Source organism: Ictalurus punctatus, chromosome 9 (assembly GCF_001660625.3).
Source record: "Ictalurus punctatus breed USDA103 chromosome 9, Coco_2.0, whole genome shotgun sequence".
NCBI classification, from domain to species: domain Eukaryota; kingdom Metazoa; phylum Chordata; class Actinopteri; order Siluriformes; family Ictaluridae; genus Ictalurus; species Ictalurus punctatus.
This window is the reverse complement of record NC_030424.2, coordinates 5,981,498-5,998,482: the sequence shown is the minus strand read 5'-3', so window position 1 is coordinate 5,998,482 and position 16,985 is coordinate 5,981,498.

Sequence of the window (16,985 nt, the reverse complement as noted above, 5' to 3'; positions counted from 1 at the left end):
AAGTTGCATCACAAATTTTTGGAAAACGTGCCTCATCAAAATCACGCCGCAAAAATTGGTTGAAAAAAAAAAATTTTGGTCGCAAAAATCACAAAAAAACAACAACTTTGGGAAATCCTTTATGGACTGAGACATCATTATTATGCTTATTCTCAGTACGTCCATTTATCTTTCAAATATTGCACTGTACTGATCAGATCATTTTCAGAGATGGTTGGATTCAGATGTAAATGAAATTGTATAATATTTACTCTAATCAACAAGTATAAATATGCAACCCTTTCTTTGTTTAACTTTTGGCTTGTCTTTTAATCTTTATCTCCAGTTTCCTCTCTCTCTCGCTCTCTCTTTCTCTCTCTCCCCTCTCTCTCTCTTTCTCTCCCCTCCCTCTCTCCTGCTCTCTCTCTCCCTCTCTCTCCCTGTCCCTCTCTCCCTCTCTCTCCCCATCCCCTCTCTCTCCATCTCTCCCTCCCTCTCTCTCTCCCTCTCCCTAGCTCTCTCTCCCTCTCCCTCTCCCCCTCTCTCTCCCTCTCTCTCTTTCCCTCTCTCTCTCCCTCTCTCTCCCTCTCTCCCCCCTCTTTCTCTCCCTCTCTCTCTCTCTCTCTCTCTCTCCCCCGTTCACACCGCTCTGTCCAAGTGTTCAGTCCTCATCTCATGTAACAGATTTAAACGTATCACTGAGAATCACAGTGATGTGAGGAAGACTACAAATTTAATCTTGTAGTTAGTTACAGGACATAAAAAGTATACACACCCCTCTTAAAATGGCAGGTTTATGTGATGTAAAAAAATCTATAATGTAGTAAATATAATAAATAAATGAAATGACAATAAATGTTATCTTTTTTATACACCTTTTTAATGTCGTATAGCAACCAACAACATTCAAATGAAAAACAAATCCAAACATTTTAGGGGGAAAAAAAAAAGAAAAGAAAAAAGACAAACTTCCAGTAACCTGGTTGCATATGTTTACACACCCTGCACACAGTAATAGTTAAACCAGCTTTCACTTGTATTACAGCATGCAATCTTTTTGGCTAAGAATCTACCAGCTTAGCACATCCTGATTTAGCAGATTTATTCCACTCTTCCGTGCAAAAATTGTGAGGGGATTGCCTGTGCACAGCCCTCTTCAAGTCATTCCACAGGTTTTCGGCAAGATTTCGCACTGAGCTCTGATGGACCATACCAAAGCATTCTTCTTCTGAAGCCAATTGGATTTGTGCTGAACTAGAGCCCAAATCCTAGCTGAGGAGAAGCAATGGCATGGCATGATGCTGCCAAAACCATGCACTGGTCTTGTTTTTGTGCCAAACATATCTTTCAGAATTATTCCCAAAAAGTTTTTCCTTGGTCAGATCAGATCATAACACCTTTTGACACCTGCATTTAACATTTTTTTAAATGTTCATCTGTAAATCTAATTGTAACTTTTTATATCCACTCTATATTACATTTCAAAATAATTATTAAACAAATGACTTCTCTTTGTAATATTTTTTAAATAATGAAATGAATTGAATGAATTAAATTATAACTTTTGCACAGAAAAATAAGTAAAATAGTGCTTTAGTGCCTACTTTGCTGATTTTGTTCTCTCTGATTTATTCTATAAACTCCAATCAATCATGAGTTTACCAGCCATAATGTTCAAATATAAGGCTGCATTCGTTTTGTTCTTATTTTCCCTTTCCCCCCTGTTAACCTGATGTGTTGCACCATCAAGACAATCAATATCACAATAGTGAAATATTGATATCAGATACTTCCCAGCTTCTTGATGCAGCGTCCCACTGAATACACAAATTACCATGCTGTACTGTTTTTATTTTTTTGTTTTGTTGTTGTTGTTTTCTTTTCTCTCTCTCTTGCCATTCCTAAGCACCAGCAGCAGGCGTACACGCATGGCAGAGAACTTAATAATCAGTACAAAAATTGATTTTCCAGGGAGGATTCAACTTTGATAAGGTATTAGCAGAAGAGAGAAACGCTGTGAATCTTCATTATACCACTCTGATATGCACTGGAACTACCGTTAATAGAGAGAGCGTGTGAAAAATGAATCTGGAAAATAGATTCCTACTTTTCAGAAAAAAAAGAAAGCCAAAGCCTAAGGTTGGGAAGTTGGTAAAATGTAATAAGGAAGGGAATTGATTTTTTGTATCTTGAGGATAAAGCTGCAATTACATAAAGGTGAAGATTAGGTGAAAATTCATTACATTATATTCCAGGAGAAAAGATCTACAGCGAGTCAGCTGAAACTGTGTGTGCTCTTACATTCCAGCAAACAACCTGAGAGCAGCGGCGAGATGAGGAGCTTCTGACACTGAGACTGAGATTGAGACTGACACTGAAACTGACACTGAGACTGACACTGAGATTGAGACTGACACTGATACTGAGACCGACACTGAGACTGACACTGAGACTGAGACTGACACTGAGACTGAGACTGACACTGAGACTGAGACTGACACTGAGACTGACACTGAGACTGTCACTGACACTGAGACTGACACTGAGACTGAGACTGACACTGACACTGAGACTGACTCTGAGACTGACATTGAGACTGAGACTGACACTGAGACTGACACTGAGACTGACACTGACACTGACACTGACTCTGAGACTGACATTGAGACTGAGACTGACACTGAGACTGACACTGAGACTGACACTGACACTGAGACTGACACTGAGACTGACACTGAGACTGACACTGACACTGACACTGAGACTGAGACTTACACTGACACTGAGACTGACACTGAGACTGAGAATGTCACTGAGACTGACACTGACACTGAGACTAACACTGAGACTGACTCTGAGACTGACACTGAGACTGACACTGAGACTGACTCTGAGACTGACACTGAGACTGACACTGAGACTGACACTGACACTGACACTGAGACTGACCGTGACCGTGACACTGAGACTGACACTGAGACTGACACTGAGACTGACAGTGACAGTGACACTGAGACTGACACTGAGACTGACAGTGACAGTGACACTGAGACTGACACTGAGACTGACATAGACACTGAGACTGACACTGACACTGAGACTGACACTGAGACTGACACTGACTCTGAGACTGACACTGAGACTGACAGTGACACTGACACTGACAGTGACACTGACACTGACACTGAGACTGACACTGACAGTGACACTGAGACTGACACTGAGACTGACACTGACTCTGAGACTGACACTGACACTGAGACTGACTCTGAGACTGACACTGACTCTGAGACTGACTCTGAGACTGACACTGACTCTGAGACTGACTCTGAGACTGAGATTGAGACTGACACTGACTCTGAGACTGACACTGAGACTGACACTGAGACTGACACTGAGACTGAGACTGTCACTGAGACTGTCACTGAGACTGACACTGAGACTGAGACTGACACTGAGACTGACACTAAGACTGAGACTGACACTGAGACTGACGCTGAGACTGAGACTGACGCTGAGACTGACACTGACACTGAGACTGACACTGAGACTTACACTGAGACTGACGCTGACACTGAGACTGACACTGAGACTGACACTGAGACTGACAGTGACAGTGACACTGAGACTGACACTGAGACTGACACTGAGACTGACACTGACAGTGACACTGAGACTGAGACTGACATTGACACTGAGACTGAGATTGAGACTGACACTGAGACTGAGATTGAGACTGACACTGAGACTGACACTGAGACTGACACTGAGACTGACACTGAGACTGACACTGACACTGAGACTGACACTGACACTGACACTGACACTGACACTGAGACTGAGACTGACACTGAGACTGACACTGACACTGACACTGAGACTGACACTGACACTGAGACTGACACTGACACTGACACTGACACTGAGACTGAGACTGACACTGACACTGACACTGACACTGACACTGAGAGAGAACCCTGCTGACACCACACTGTGCTTTATTTATACACACGGGTGCAGACACCAAATCAGTCACACTGTCAGGAGAATTATTCTTTCTTTCTTTCTTTCTTTCTTTCTTTCTTACTTTCTTTCTTTCTTTCTTTCTTTCTTTCTTTCTTTCTTTCTTTCTTTCTTTCTTTCTTTGTCTTGCTTCATGCTTTCTTATTTATTTAATTCTTTCTTTTCTTTCTTTCTTTCTTTCATTCTTTCTTTCTTTCTTTCTTTCTTTCTTTCTTTCTTTCTTTCTTTCTTTCTGTTCTTTTTCCCTTTTTTTCTTGCTTCCTTTCCCTTGCTTTCTTTCTTTCTCTTTCTCTATCCTATTTTTATTTCTACTTTTTATTTCTTTGTCAGTGTTAGATACTGTGTGTGTATTTGATTTGTGTGTGTGTGTGTGTGTGTGTGTGTGTGTGTATGTGATTTGTGTGTGTGTGTGTGTGTGTGTGATTTGTGTAACACAAAGATGTCAAATTCATGCTTGTTTCACTCTTGCCATCACTGACTTTGACAAGAATCCACTTCAACAGGTCACCCATACCCTGTGTGTGTGTGTGTGTGTGTGTGTGTGTGTGTGTGTGTGTGTGTGTGTGTGCATGTGCATGTGCATGTCTTTCCCTGCTGAGTTTTCCGATCATGCCTCAGTGTGCTGATGTGTCACGAGTAAATGTCGCTCTGCCTGAGTGTCTCTGGCTCTGTGAAGTCGTTGGACTCGAGTGTGTGAACACAGAAGCTAGAAATGAAAACAAAGTGGAATATGAATATAATGTTGTCATACAGAGATGATGTGTGTGGCACAGTTACACCGTTTCAGCTAGTTTAGTTTCTCTCCTAGAGGTCAGCTGGTGTCAGGCTCTGGTTTTGCACCTACAGTATATAAAATGCTCTGCACACAGTTTGATGAGTGTGTGGTTACAGATGTGATGAGGACTGTAGCAGCGGCATGCTCATTATACAGCACCAGCAGGTAAAAATAGCCTCTCCTTCTCCTCTACTCATCATACTCTCATGGCCATCCTCTCCTCTCCATCTCAGCTTTGTTCCTGTCTGTCGACGGAGAGGAATGTGCTCTGGTCTCATGTGTATAAATACATCTTTGAGAATCACTTCAACATGAACATGAATTCTGTGAAATATTATAAAGTTATACTTTTTTGTTTATTTTTTAAAAATGTCTTTCTCTCTTTCTTTCTAATATAAATGTACATTTGAGAATCCCTTCAGCATGAACATGAATTCTATGAATTATTATAGAGTTATTTACTTTAAAAATGTCTTTCTTTCTTTCCTTCTTTCTTTCTTTCTTTCTAATATAGATGTATATTTGAGAATCACTTCAATAAGAACATGGATATAAATTATATTAATTATTATAAAGTTATACTTTTTTGTTTACTTTAAAATGCCTTTCTTTCTTTCTTTTTCTTTCTTTTCTTCTTTCTTACTTTCATTCTTTCTAATATAAATGAAAATCACTTCAACATGAACATGAATTCTATGAAATATTATAAAGTTATTCTTTTTAATTTACTTTAAAATGTCCTTTCTTTCTTTCTTTCTTTCTTTCTTTCTTTCTTTCTTTCTTTCTTTCTTTCTTTCTTTCTTTCTTTCTTTCTTTCTTTCTAATATAAATGTATATTTGAGAATCACTCCAACATGAACATGAATTCTATGAATTTTTAAAAAGTTATAAGTTTCTTTTCTTCTTTTAACTTTTAAAATTAGCCTACAAAATATCTGACAGAAAATGAGATTTCTAAAAACAGTGAATGTCCAGGTAGACCGTTATATGTTGAAATACTGATTTCTTTCTTTCTTTCTTTCTTTCTTTCTTTCTTTCTTTCTTTCTTTCTTTCTTTCTAATATAAATGAAAATCACTTCAACATGAACATGAATTCTATGAATTATTATAAAGTTATTTTTTACTTTTAAACTTAGCCGACAAAATATCTCACAGAAAACGAGATTTCTAAAAACTATTCCAAGGTGTTTATATGTTGAAATAATAAACGTCAGATTATAAAATAAAAATATTTGCTTTTGCACGTCATCAAATACATATGGAATATATTAGATTACACAGAACTCTTTTTTGGCCAATTTATTAATGACATGAAACAGCATTTTCATACAGTACAGAGTCAAGTCAGATCAAGTCAGGGATCGTTTCATTTGTGTCTCAAACAAATCCTTGATTATTCTTCTGCACTGGGTTCCTGACATTCTTCCTAGCTGTCTATCTTGGGATCCTCTGCTTTAAGGCATCACTATTTTCCATGCAGTAGATTTTGAGGTGAAATCTATAAGCTCTTAACATTCAGTAATTTCTATTAAACTTGAAACTATAGTGAAACTCGTCGGAAAAGCTTGTGGTTATGAGATGGATGAACATGAGTCTGGACTGGTCCTGGGAATATTTCAATATATGTTCTAAAACAATATACATGGCAACAAATACCTTTTGTATACACTTTTTTAAAATCTGTTTAAATGCCTGTCTTGCATTGAATTTCAGTAGAAAGCTGACTGGTGTGTGTTTACCGGTTGTCATTTTGATGCAGTGTCTCAAGTCGAGGTGTAGATGATTACGAGAGACTCTCTAGCCGTGTTTATCTTAAACAGAGACTTGTGGACACGTGTCCCGAGGGATGAAGGGGGATCTAGGGTGAGCCGCTCTTCTTCTCTCTGCTCTCTTTTGTCTAACTTAGTGCTAATTATGTAAACAGTGTTATATTTGTACTGCGTAAGAACCAAATTTGCAATATAACAATCATAATATGATTTAATAAATCAGTATCAAATAATATTGTTTTAGGTGTAATTAAATTAGTCGTGGTGAACTGACTGGCAGCTGTAGTGGGATCACAGATCATCGAGTGATGGTGATCTATGGCAGGTGATCAGTGTTATTGCTGGAGCGCTACAGAGGATGAGAGGCTTTCAGTGTGGTGCCAGTCCAGGCCTAATGAAGATTAATATACTTGGTTTGTGTCGAGAAGAAAGAGAAACTTTTCTGTCTTGGCCTGTGCTTCACTGTGACTCTGCAAGTTCTCTTGCGAAAAACAAGACAAGTGTCACATCGCGACATGTCATCATCCAGACACGGCTTGCTCACTGCCATACCGCAGCTTTTTTACACGTGACACTGCTCAATTTTTGTTTACTCAGTTTTTACTCATCTCTTCCTCATCTAATTTTCACATTTTGTGTGCTTATCTGCTGCAAAAAAGCCATAATGTGCTATTTTATTTATTTATTTATTTTGTTGCAGCGTTTAGGAGAGGGACAATGGAGTTGTAATATCCACACATCAGAAATGCACACGCACTATGATGACCTTGTTTCCCACGCAAAGCTGTGCAAAAAAAATCAAAGAAACATTTCCAATGCCTGATTTTTTTTGGGATGAGTTCAAGTCTTTTAGAAGTGGTTGAGCGGGAAATGTAACTGAAACCTGGCAACCCTGGTTAATGATATTATGCTGATGATGTGTTTGTTACGCACACGGGAAGCACACATGATTTATCATACATACAGTGCTGTGTAAAAGTATTTCTTCTGCTTTTGTGTATATCTTATACCAAATAGTTTTAGATCTTCAAATGAATAACAACCTAAAAAGGCAACCAGAGTAAACACAAAAGTTTTTTTTATGTAAGCAAAAAAAGTTATAAAACCCATGTGAAACTGAAACTGCCCCCTTAAACTTAAAATCTGGTTGTGCCACCTTAATCAGCAATAACTGCACCATAACACCTCTGGATAACTGGAGATCAGTCTTACACATACTTCTAGGTCTTGGACTTACTCCTATGCTTCAGATCATTGTCTTGCTGCATAATCCAGTTGCGCTTGAGTTTCAAATTACGGACTGAAGACCGGACATTCTCCTTTAGGATTTTCTGGTAGAGAGCAGAATTCATGTTTCCTTCAATTATTGCAAGTTGCCCAGACCTTGAAGCAGTAAAGCATCCCCACACCATCACACTTCCACCACCATGCTTGACCGTAGGTATGATGATCTGTTTATGGAATTCGGTGTTTGGTTTACGCCAGATGTAACGGGAACCCTGTCTTCCAAACAGTTCCACTTTCCACTCATCAGAACATTCTCCCAACAGGTTTGAGGATCATCAAGGTGTGTTTTAGCAAAATTCAGACGAACCTTAATGTTCTTCTGGGTTAGCAGTGGTTTTCACATCACCACTCTTCCATGGATGCCATTTTTGCTCAGTGTCTTTCTGATAGTGGAGTCATGAACAGTGACCTTTTTTGATGCAAGAGAGACCTGTAGGTCCTTTGATGTTGTCCCTGGCTCTTTTGGGACTTGCTGGATGAGTTGTTGCTGTGCCTTTCGAGGAATTTTGGAAGGTCGGCCACTTCTGGGAAGGTTCACTACTGTGTCAAGCTTTGAGATAATGGTTCTCACTGTGGTCCTTTGGAGTCCCAGAGCCTTTGAAATAGCTGTGTAACCCTTCCCAGACTGATGTATTTCAATCACCTTCTTCCTCATCATTTCTGGAATTTCTTTCAACTTTGGCACTGTGTGTTACTGGGTAAGACCTTTTAACCAACTTCATGCTGTTGATAAAGTTCTATTTAAGTGTTGATTTGATTGAACAGGGTTTGCAGTAATCAGGCCTGGTTGTGTCTAGTCCAGCTAAACCCCATTATGAATGAGGTTTCATAGATTTGGGGAATTAGTAACTATAGGGGCAAATACATTTTAACACAGGACCAGTTGGTATTGGATAACCTTTTTGCTTCAATAAATAACATTCTGTATTAAAAACTGTACTTTGTGTTTACTCAGGTTTCCTTGGTTTTATCTTAGATTCTGTTTTAATTAAAAAAAAAAAATAGTATGAGATATACACAAAAACAGAAGAAATCAGGATGGGGCAAATACTTTTTCACAGCAGTGTACAGTAGTTATATATGTGAATATACAGTACATCTTAAACCACTAAAAATGTGCTGCATGACTGTATGCTGGATGAATGTATGTATGTCTGTATGTATGTATTTTTTTTTTTTAATTAAGTGACTAAAGGGAAAAATAACAATAACCAGAACAAAGGATAAGAAAAGCAAAAAATAAAAAATGCACTTAATAAAAAAACATTTCACATTAGCGAGATAAATCAAGCACCGTTTTGCAGATGTATAAACACAAAAACACACACACAAGTCATAATCTTTTTTTATTCCAGCGTTCACGTTGCTTGTCTTTTCTCTGCTGCTCCTCCTATAAACTGCACATCTTGCAGACGTCTTGTACAGTTTCATTCATGCGCCGTGCTCCACTACTGGACGTTTTTACCTTTCCTTCCTAAATGCCCTAAATGCTTTGTCATCTTGTGGAAAAATACAGCAAGGGAAAATCCTTTAAGAAAACAAATCTACTATGATGTTATTTTCTATTCCCTGGCTTCTACTGGCCTCTCTTTCTGTTATCCTTCCTCCATAGCTGTGCACTTCCAGTTCTCCCCGTGGGGCAGTGATGGTTTGTGACAGCGAGCGCTGTTGGCCAGGATGACGCTCGATCGCACCAGTCTAGAGTGCCCAAGAGACGAAGGCGGAGAGGAGGAGAGAGAGGGGGTTCTAGCCCCATTCACCCCTTGTATTGTGACACTGCGCAGCCTGCTTGCTCTGGTGCTGCAGCTGATGCTCTGTCCAGCTCCATCCATATCCGCTTGACGCTGAGAGCTCTTGCCAAATGCCAGGAACCATAGTCACATCTGCTTGTCTTGGGCGGCCTGGTGGCACCTTTCCACCAGCGGCTGGAGGGTATGCGCCAGCCATCGCCACTGATCCACTGAGTGACGGAGAGACAGCGAGACAGCCAGAGTACTGAGTACCTGTTGTCTTGTCTTCACTCCTTATCCCCGTTGACGTGCCCAGCTCCAGTGTCTGTCATCACCGCATCAAACACCAAGCTCTCAGGCCATCCGATCGTCTGGGTTTTTTTTATTTTTTTTATTTTTAACCCATTTCTATCATTGGAGACATCGCTGGTAGTGTGAGGTTAACAAACTGGAACAAATGTAAAGAGAAAAGATGAAGTGGTGAAGTACTTATTAAACCTCATGCTGTGACATCACTCCTCCACTCCAGCCCCTCTCGTTTTTTTTTCCCTTTAATCAGACTGGCCTTATGTATATTGTTCAACTGCCTGGCTATTTTAAACAGAATTTATTTAGCAGGATTCACCCCTTTCATAGAAATAGGACTACGCTGGGGCACTTAACCTTACCTCCAGGGTTAGTTTCCACTTCCCGGTTTAAAATGAACAGCGCGAGCTGAATGCAGACGAATTGAACCCTTGCCCTTCTCACTCCCCAATGTGAAGTGCTGCATATTCTCCTTAATGGAAGCAGAATTACATGCTTTCACCAGGGGAGCACAGGGTAGGTAGAGAGAGAGAGAGAGAGTGAGAGAGATGGAGAGGCGGACGAAGGAAGGAGAGGGAGAGAGAGAGAGAGGTAATGGTGTTTAGGTTTTCATACACTGAGGTTCTTTGCGCGACGCTCCATTAGGTCATTAGATCCAGAGCATGATTAAAACCTTCACTTAGCGCATCAGAGTGTGTGTGCGTGCATGTGTGTGTGTGTGTGTGTGTGTGTGTGTGTGTGTGTGTGTGTGTGTGTGTGTGTGTGTGTGTTTTAAGCATAGGTCTTGATCAATTTAGTTTCGAGTATTATTATTATTATTATTATTATTATTATTATTATTATTATTATTTTAAATGTATTTATTCTTTATGTATTTATTTACTCCTGCAGCCTGTTATGAGTGTGTAGAAGTGCTAATGGTTTGGTGATTCATTTTAATTTACACTCAACTCTGCTTCGACTGTTTACTCTATACAATTCACACAGCGTGAGTAATTTCTGATCGAATATCTGTCTGATATCCCAAACTGATTTGACTTAATACAGAGATAATTTTTTTTGTTGTTTTATACGAGAATGCACTGAATGAATTAACGTAGAGTAATAAAGTACAAAATAATCGGAATCATTTTTTTGTTGTTTAAAAAAATGTTTAAAATGCTTGAAAAAAACCCCCCTCCAAAACAAACATATAAATCAGTACTATAACAGTGCTATACATTTCATTTATAGCAACAATGCATGTTGTGTTTTTATTAGATCAGAAATTAGATTTCACCGATTTTTAAAAATGCTTTCCACTTTTATCCATGCACTTGCGTATAAATATGCTGTGGAATAGCTTTAAGACCACTTTTATCATAGTATTGTCATTTAAAGCTTATGAGTTAATGATGGACAGATTTAGTCATGAGTTCTGAATTCATGCCCTTAAAAATGAATTTTGTCAGTGTTCACGGTGAGTATCTAGTGTTGTGTATCTATAGGACAGTCTTCACTTTAAGCACATTGCTTTCCTGCTTTATCTTATGAACGTCATTTTCACTTGTAATTAATCTTCTTTCTTTCCTGAGCAAGATATAAAAACATCATGTTTCTGTTATCCACCCGGTCACAACTGACAATGTCAAGGTTTGAGCTATGAGCATCTATCAAGTAGCATAATTTTGTTTTGATACAACTGTGATCACGGTGATGTAGTGCACCACGTTCTTAGCTCAGCGTAGCATGATTTAAATAGTTTAGCTGTTTATGAATTTACCAGCTTTTATGATCTTTGATACATCAAGGGTTATGTGTGTAGGAGTGAAACTGGAAGGCCCAGGTAGCTAAACACCACCAGGGTAGGGATGTGTGTGTGTGTGTGTGTGTGTGTGTGTGTCTGTGTGTGTGTATGTGTGTGAGTAGGTGGAAGAGCACAACAAGTAAATTTATTTCCCTTTTTCTCCCATCTAGAATCTCCTGAGCCGAGCCATCCTCCTCCAACGCAGATCTCCTGACAGCCTGATAGTTTTGGAGTTTCTATTAGGCATATTGCATGGTTGAGGGCGTCCAAAGATTGGTTACATTCTGTTCTGGCGGCATTAGCGCTCCTTATAGGACCCATCAGTGCCTGTCGGCCGGCTGCCGTGATCTATGATTCCCCCATCACGCTCTTATAAATCATACACTAAAAGCATTTTCCCTTCCGCATTCTCTTCCGTCAAATTTATGCTGCTGTAAAAAAAGAAAAAAAGAACGTGGGGGGGCATAGGGGATTACTCACAGACGAGCCCCCCCCCCCCCCCCCCTCCTTCCGTCCGTAGACATCCTTGTACATTGCAATAAAATAGCGTGCGTTCAGATTATAACGCTCTGCTCACTTCAGCTTGGTAATTATAGAGGTTTTTTTTTTTTAAGGGGTTTTCAAGTGTGCTACTTTGTGTGCAAAGCTCAGAGCAAGTGCACTGTGACCCTGAGGCGTTGGACAGCATCCTAATTACAGCACGGGCTTGACCACAAACAATTCAGCAAGCGCCATTTCTGTGTCTCCATCGCTAAATGCAAATCAGAGAGGCGCTCAAGTGGAACGCCTTTCAGATCCTCCCTCATCCTGGCCTGCCTGAGTGTGAGTGAGCAGACCAACTCCAGTCGTGCTTCACTTGCTCCGTTATTACGGCCAATCTCAGAATTAACAGTCTCTGTCTCTCCCTCTGTCTGTCTCTCGGCCTGCGTGTAGGTTCTGTGAAGCAGGTCTAACTGTGGAAGCCATAGAGTCGTAGCTATACAGTATATTACAACAATATGGTAAAGTCTCCCACTTACAAAAAAATTATGGTTAAGAGTGTAATAAAAAGCTGTATAAATGATAGTTGGAAGGGGGTTTGGGGGGGTTCACTTTCAGATTTTTTAATCCAGTCTTTGTAAGGACCAAATGTAATGCAAATCTATTTCACAAAGCGATTAGCCTTCCATGAATGAAATAATTACGCCGACTGCACACACATAAAAAAAACCCTTTTCCGCTCGTGCCAAGATGTATTTGTGCTGTAATATGAGTGTTTTACAATAAGACTGTACAAATCCACAAATCTTATTTGAATTTATAAAGATAAGACTGAACGAACAAAATCTTTTCTTTTTTAAAAAAAAAATATTAAACCATTTCATTTGTAGGAAACAATATTAAAAACATATTCTTGAAAGTAATAACAATTTGAATACCATAGGTGCACTACTGTATAAACAGTCCCGGTTTGCGATCGCGGAATTGAACGCAAAATTAAAGCAGATTTGCGACGTCACATGTCATGTGACATCATCACAATGCGCATTCAGTCCAAGCAAACTTCTATTCACGTGCAACGAACATGAGTACAGCTGAAAGGTCTCACTTACCAACAAACATCAGTGCAGAAGCTGAAGATGGAGATCAGTTCGGTTTTCCTAATAGATTCCCAGCTTTACTCGCATTTGCAGTAAACAGAAGTTTCAAAGAAGGGAATGTTAATGCAATCGCATATACACTATCACACACACTGTGCCGCCTCTGCACCGACAGATTATCACCCTGCTGAGAGGGATGAGCAAGTTTCTGCACAGATGTCACCACACACACACACACACATATATATATATATATGTGGCTCAACAGTAATCGCAGTGAGGTCAGAATCAGGCCAGACCCATGAAGGCTGTGGTTGCCCTCAGAGAATTACCCACACAAGGACATTGGGTGTGTAACGGCCCACTGTGCCATCTTTGCTATTTTGCCACCAAATACAACACTGGACAGGAGAGGGGGGTCCTGACTGATGCCCCGACCCCTCTTCAGAACCTGAGGGCATTTATAGGTAAGCTGCTGAGAGGCTAAAGAGCTGATTAACTTCCTCTGCAGGCAGGAAGTGTCCAAGAAAACAAAGAGAGGACACAACACAAAGTCAGAGTAAAATTGTGACCCTGAAGAAAGGTCATCAACCGAACTTTTTGCTGTTGGATAAATCCGTGTATTTCAGAGCAGGAAAGTGACCACTAAAAGTCGACTGCTGTTTTGAAAGTAGAATGACTATATCACTTTGTACTGTATGTGTACCTATGTGCACATGAGGAGCTTCTTCATTCCTTTCCAAGCCTTACACTGAAACACTTTTCATTCTGTAGAATTGTTTTTAGAGACTTTAATGTACTCTAGTTCTCGTGAAAGAACTCTAATTAAAGCTTTCCTGCCTTTATTAAAATCCACTAAGTGTGCCTGATCCTGGGGATCGTTGAGATGTGGAGAAATCCCATCTGTCCTACTCCTAATAAACCTTATCTCCTCCTGTTCTCTCAGATTAAAGGGGTTGCCATTCTCTCCTGGACTCACCCTACACTAAACCGCTTAACCCTCCCATATCAGGGTGTCAGAAATGCACAGGTTACTGATAAACATCACGCCGGCATGTTCACCATCAGCATTTCCAGTCAGGCACAGTGCCAAAACTTTACACAGCTTTGAAACTAGCTCTGGCTTTCTCTATAAACCGCTGCATGTTACCTTTTTTGAGCAAGGAAGCAGGCAAAAGTGGTAATCCCACTGATTCATTATTAAAGCTGCACAAAGCTACATTGAATGGGGTTTCCATTCCAATCAAGCAGGAGCTACACTTGATTCCACTTGTTTAATCAGTTGATCTTGGGTTTCAATAGACTCAGGTGTAGCTTCTGCTTGGTTAGAATAAAAACCTGCACCCACACCGGCCCTTTCCGGATAAGATTGGACAACCCTGATATATGATATATTTAATATATGATATATGATATATTGACCACATCTTTACTTACCTGCCTCTTCAGACCACGTAATCCATTAGCCATTTAAAGTTACATCTTAATAGTAATATTAATGCTAGTACTATTGTGGCATTTTTTTTGGCAGTTTTTTCATTCCTTGATACAGTAATCTACTTTTTAGCAGCAGCAAAATGCCTGCACATTGTAAGATAATAATCTGCTCGGAATACTGCTGAGTTGCCAGATACACATTTAAATTTAAATTCAAAAACTAGACAGAAATGACTAGGAATAATAGTGTCCATATAACATTTAATATGTTACAGTACTGTGTGCACTTCATTATGAATGGCTGTAGTCACTCATATTATTCATTTCTTTTTGGCAAGCAGAGTTCAGCAGTAGTAACGCAGCTACAATCACAAACACACACACACACACACATACACACACACATATACACACGTACAAACCCACTCACACACCTGAGCAATACTGCAAGGGTGAGTGAGAAAAAGCCAGAGACCAGATGTTTGCTTCATCAAGTCAATCTTGCAATATGGTGGCCTGCACATAGGTATGGCAGAGAGCGACAAGGCTTCATCTCACATTATTTACCGCTATTAATCAAACAGCATCATCACTCACAGCAAGGAAAAGACAAACAGGCATTAATTAGAGCAACCAGAAACACTAAAATAAATTTTTACCAGCATTTGTAACTTAGAAAAATAATTATTTTAAAGTCAAACCTGTGCCTGCAAAGTAAAATGTTACATTAACTTAGGAAACATTGATGTATGCTGTATTGTATTCATGGAATTAGTCAGTTGTTTGATTTATAAATATATATTTAAATGTAAATATATATATATATATAGTAAGTGATATCCTAATATTACCTGCTTGACGAGTTAGTCTGGGGTGGTTTGGCATTACGACAGAACTTTTAAGTTTTAACAACTCATTTGTTTTACTGATTTGCTGTAACTGATATGCAACTGACAACTGGAGCATGAAAAGTCCTGCTGGTCTGCAGCAAAGGCAAGCCTCATTGCCTCGGCACACCTGACATAGTATAGAAGAGCAGATTTCCCTCGCTTTCCCTTGCCATCCTGTGCTCCCACTTACTCACACATATTTTCTCATACACATCATCAATATACATTAACACCAATACTGCTGTGTTGAAATGGTAGAAGTGAAGCCTCAGAAAAATAACCTAATGGCAGTGCAGGTTTTTAGTTACGCAGGTTTTAATGGTATATTATGTTTATTTTACTATATATTCTAGATTAGAGCCAATGCAACTGTTTATGTTTCAGAAAGGTTTATTATGTTCCCAATTGTTTAAATCTCACTATATACTTTATTAACTATGTAAATTAAATATGAGAAGTTCAGTAATAATGTCATGTACTATTGTCATCACGTCACACGACACTGTCATAACTTAAATATATAAATATACTGTTAACGAATTTGCGCTAATACAGAAAGGAATAATTTGTTCCTCATAAATAAATAAATAAATAAATAAATGAAATAGTAATCTCAATGTGATGAAAGGAGTTTAACTTCACAGTGAAGAGTGACAATTTAAATACTTTAACAAAAAAAAAAAAAGGAAATTAATAAATAAATAAATACAAGCTATACAGTATATAAATAATATAGCAAATATGAGCTGAAGCAGAAAAGGGCTTAAATGGGCCAATTGAACACCTTTCTTTTTTGACTTTTTTTTTAAATCCAAAAATTAGGTATGTTTAGAAATATTTAAATGATGTATGTGAAATTTGTTACTATGAAATATTGTTTCAGAGTATAAAAAAATACAAAGTCAAAGAGCTGTGTTGGTTTTGACCTTATTGCCTACAAAGCGTACAGTTTAATACATTAAAATTTCATAAATGTCACTAATAATTCAAAGATATTGCAAGGATGTCACTTTTGCATCCTTAATTCGTCTGATTTATTTATAATACAAGAAAATGTCGTTGAGACGGCATGATGTAGATGTGTACTACTGTATCGTGTTTTTAACAACAACAACAACAACCTAGTAGGTAATCATGTCTAATCTGAAATTCTTAAGGATCCTTGGGGAACCATTAACTGCTCTATAAATCCTATGACAGGACGGGTTCCTTAAAAAAACAACAAAAAAAACCCAACAACAATTTAACCAAAGCTACGTAATATTAAATAATAATAATAATAATAATAATAATAATAGTAATAAAGGCTATATGTGAATTGATCTAGAATAACTAAAGACTCTGTAATTGTGATGTTATTTAGGACAGAGACGGATCCTGAGGAGAAACTATTGCATTTATGAGCTGCCGCTGTCCCTGTGG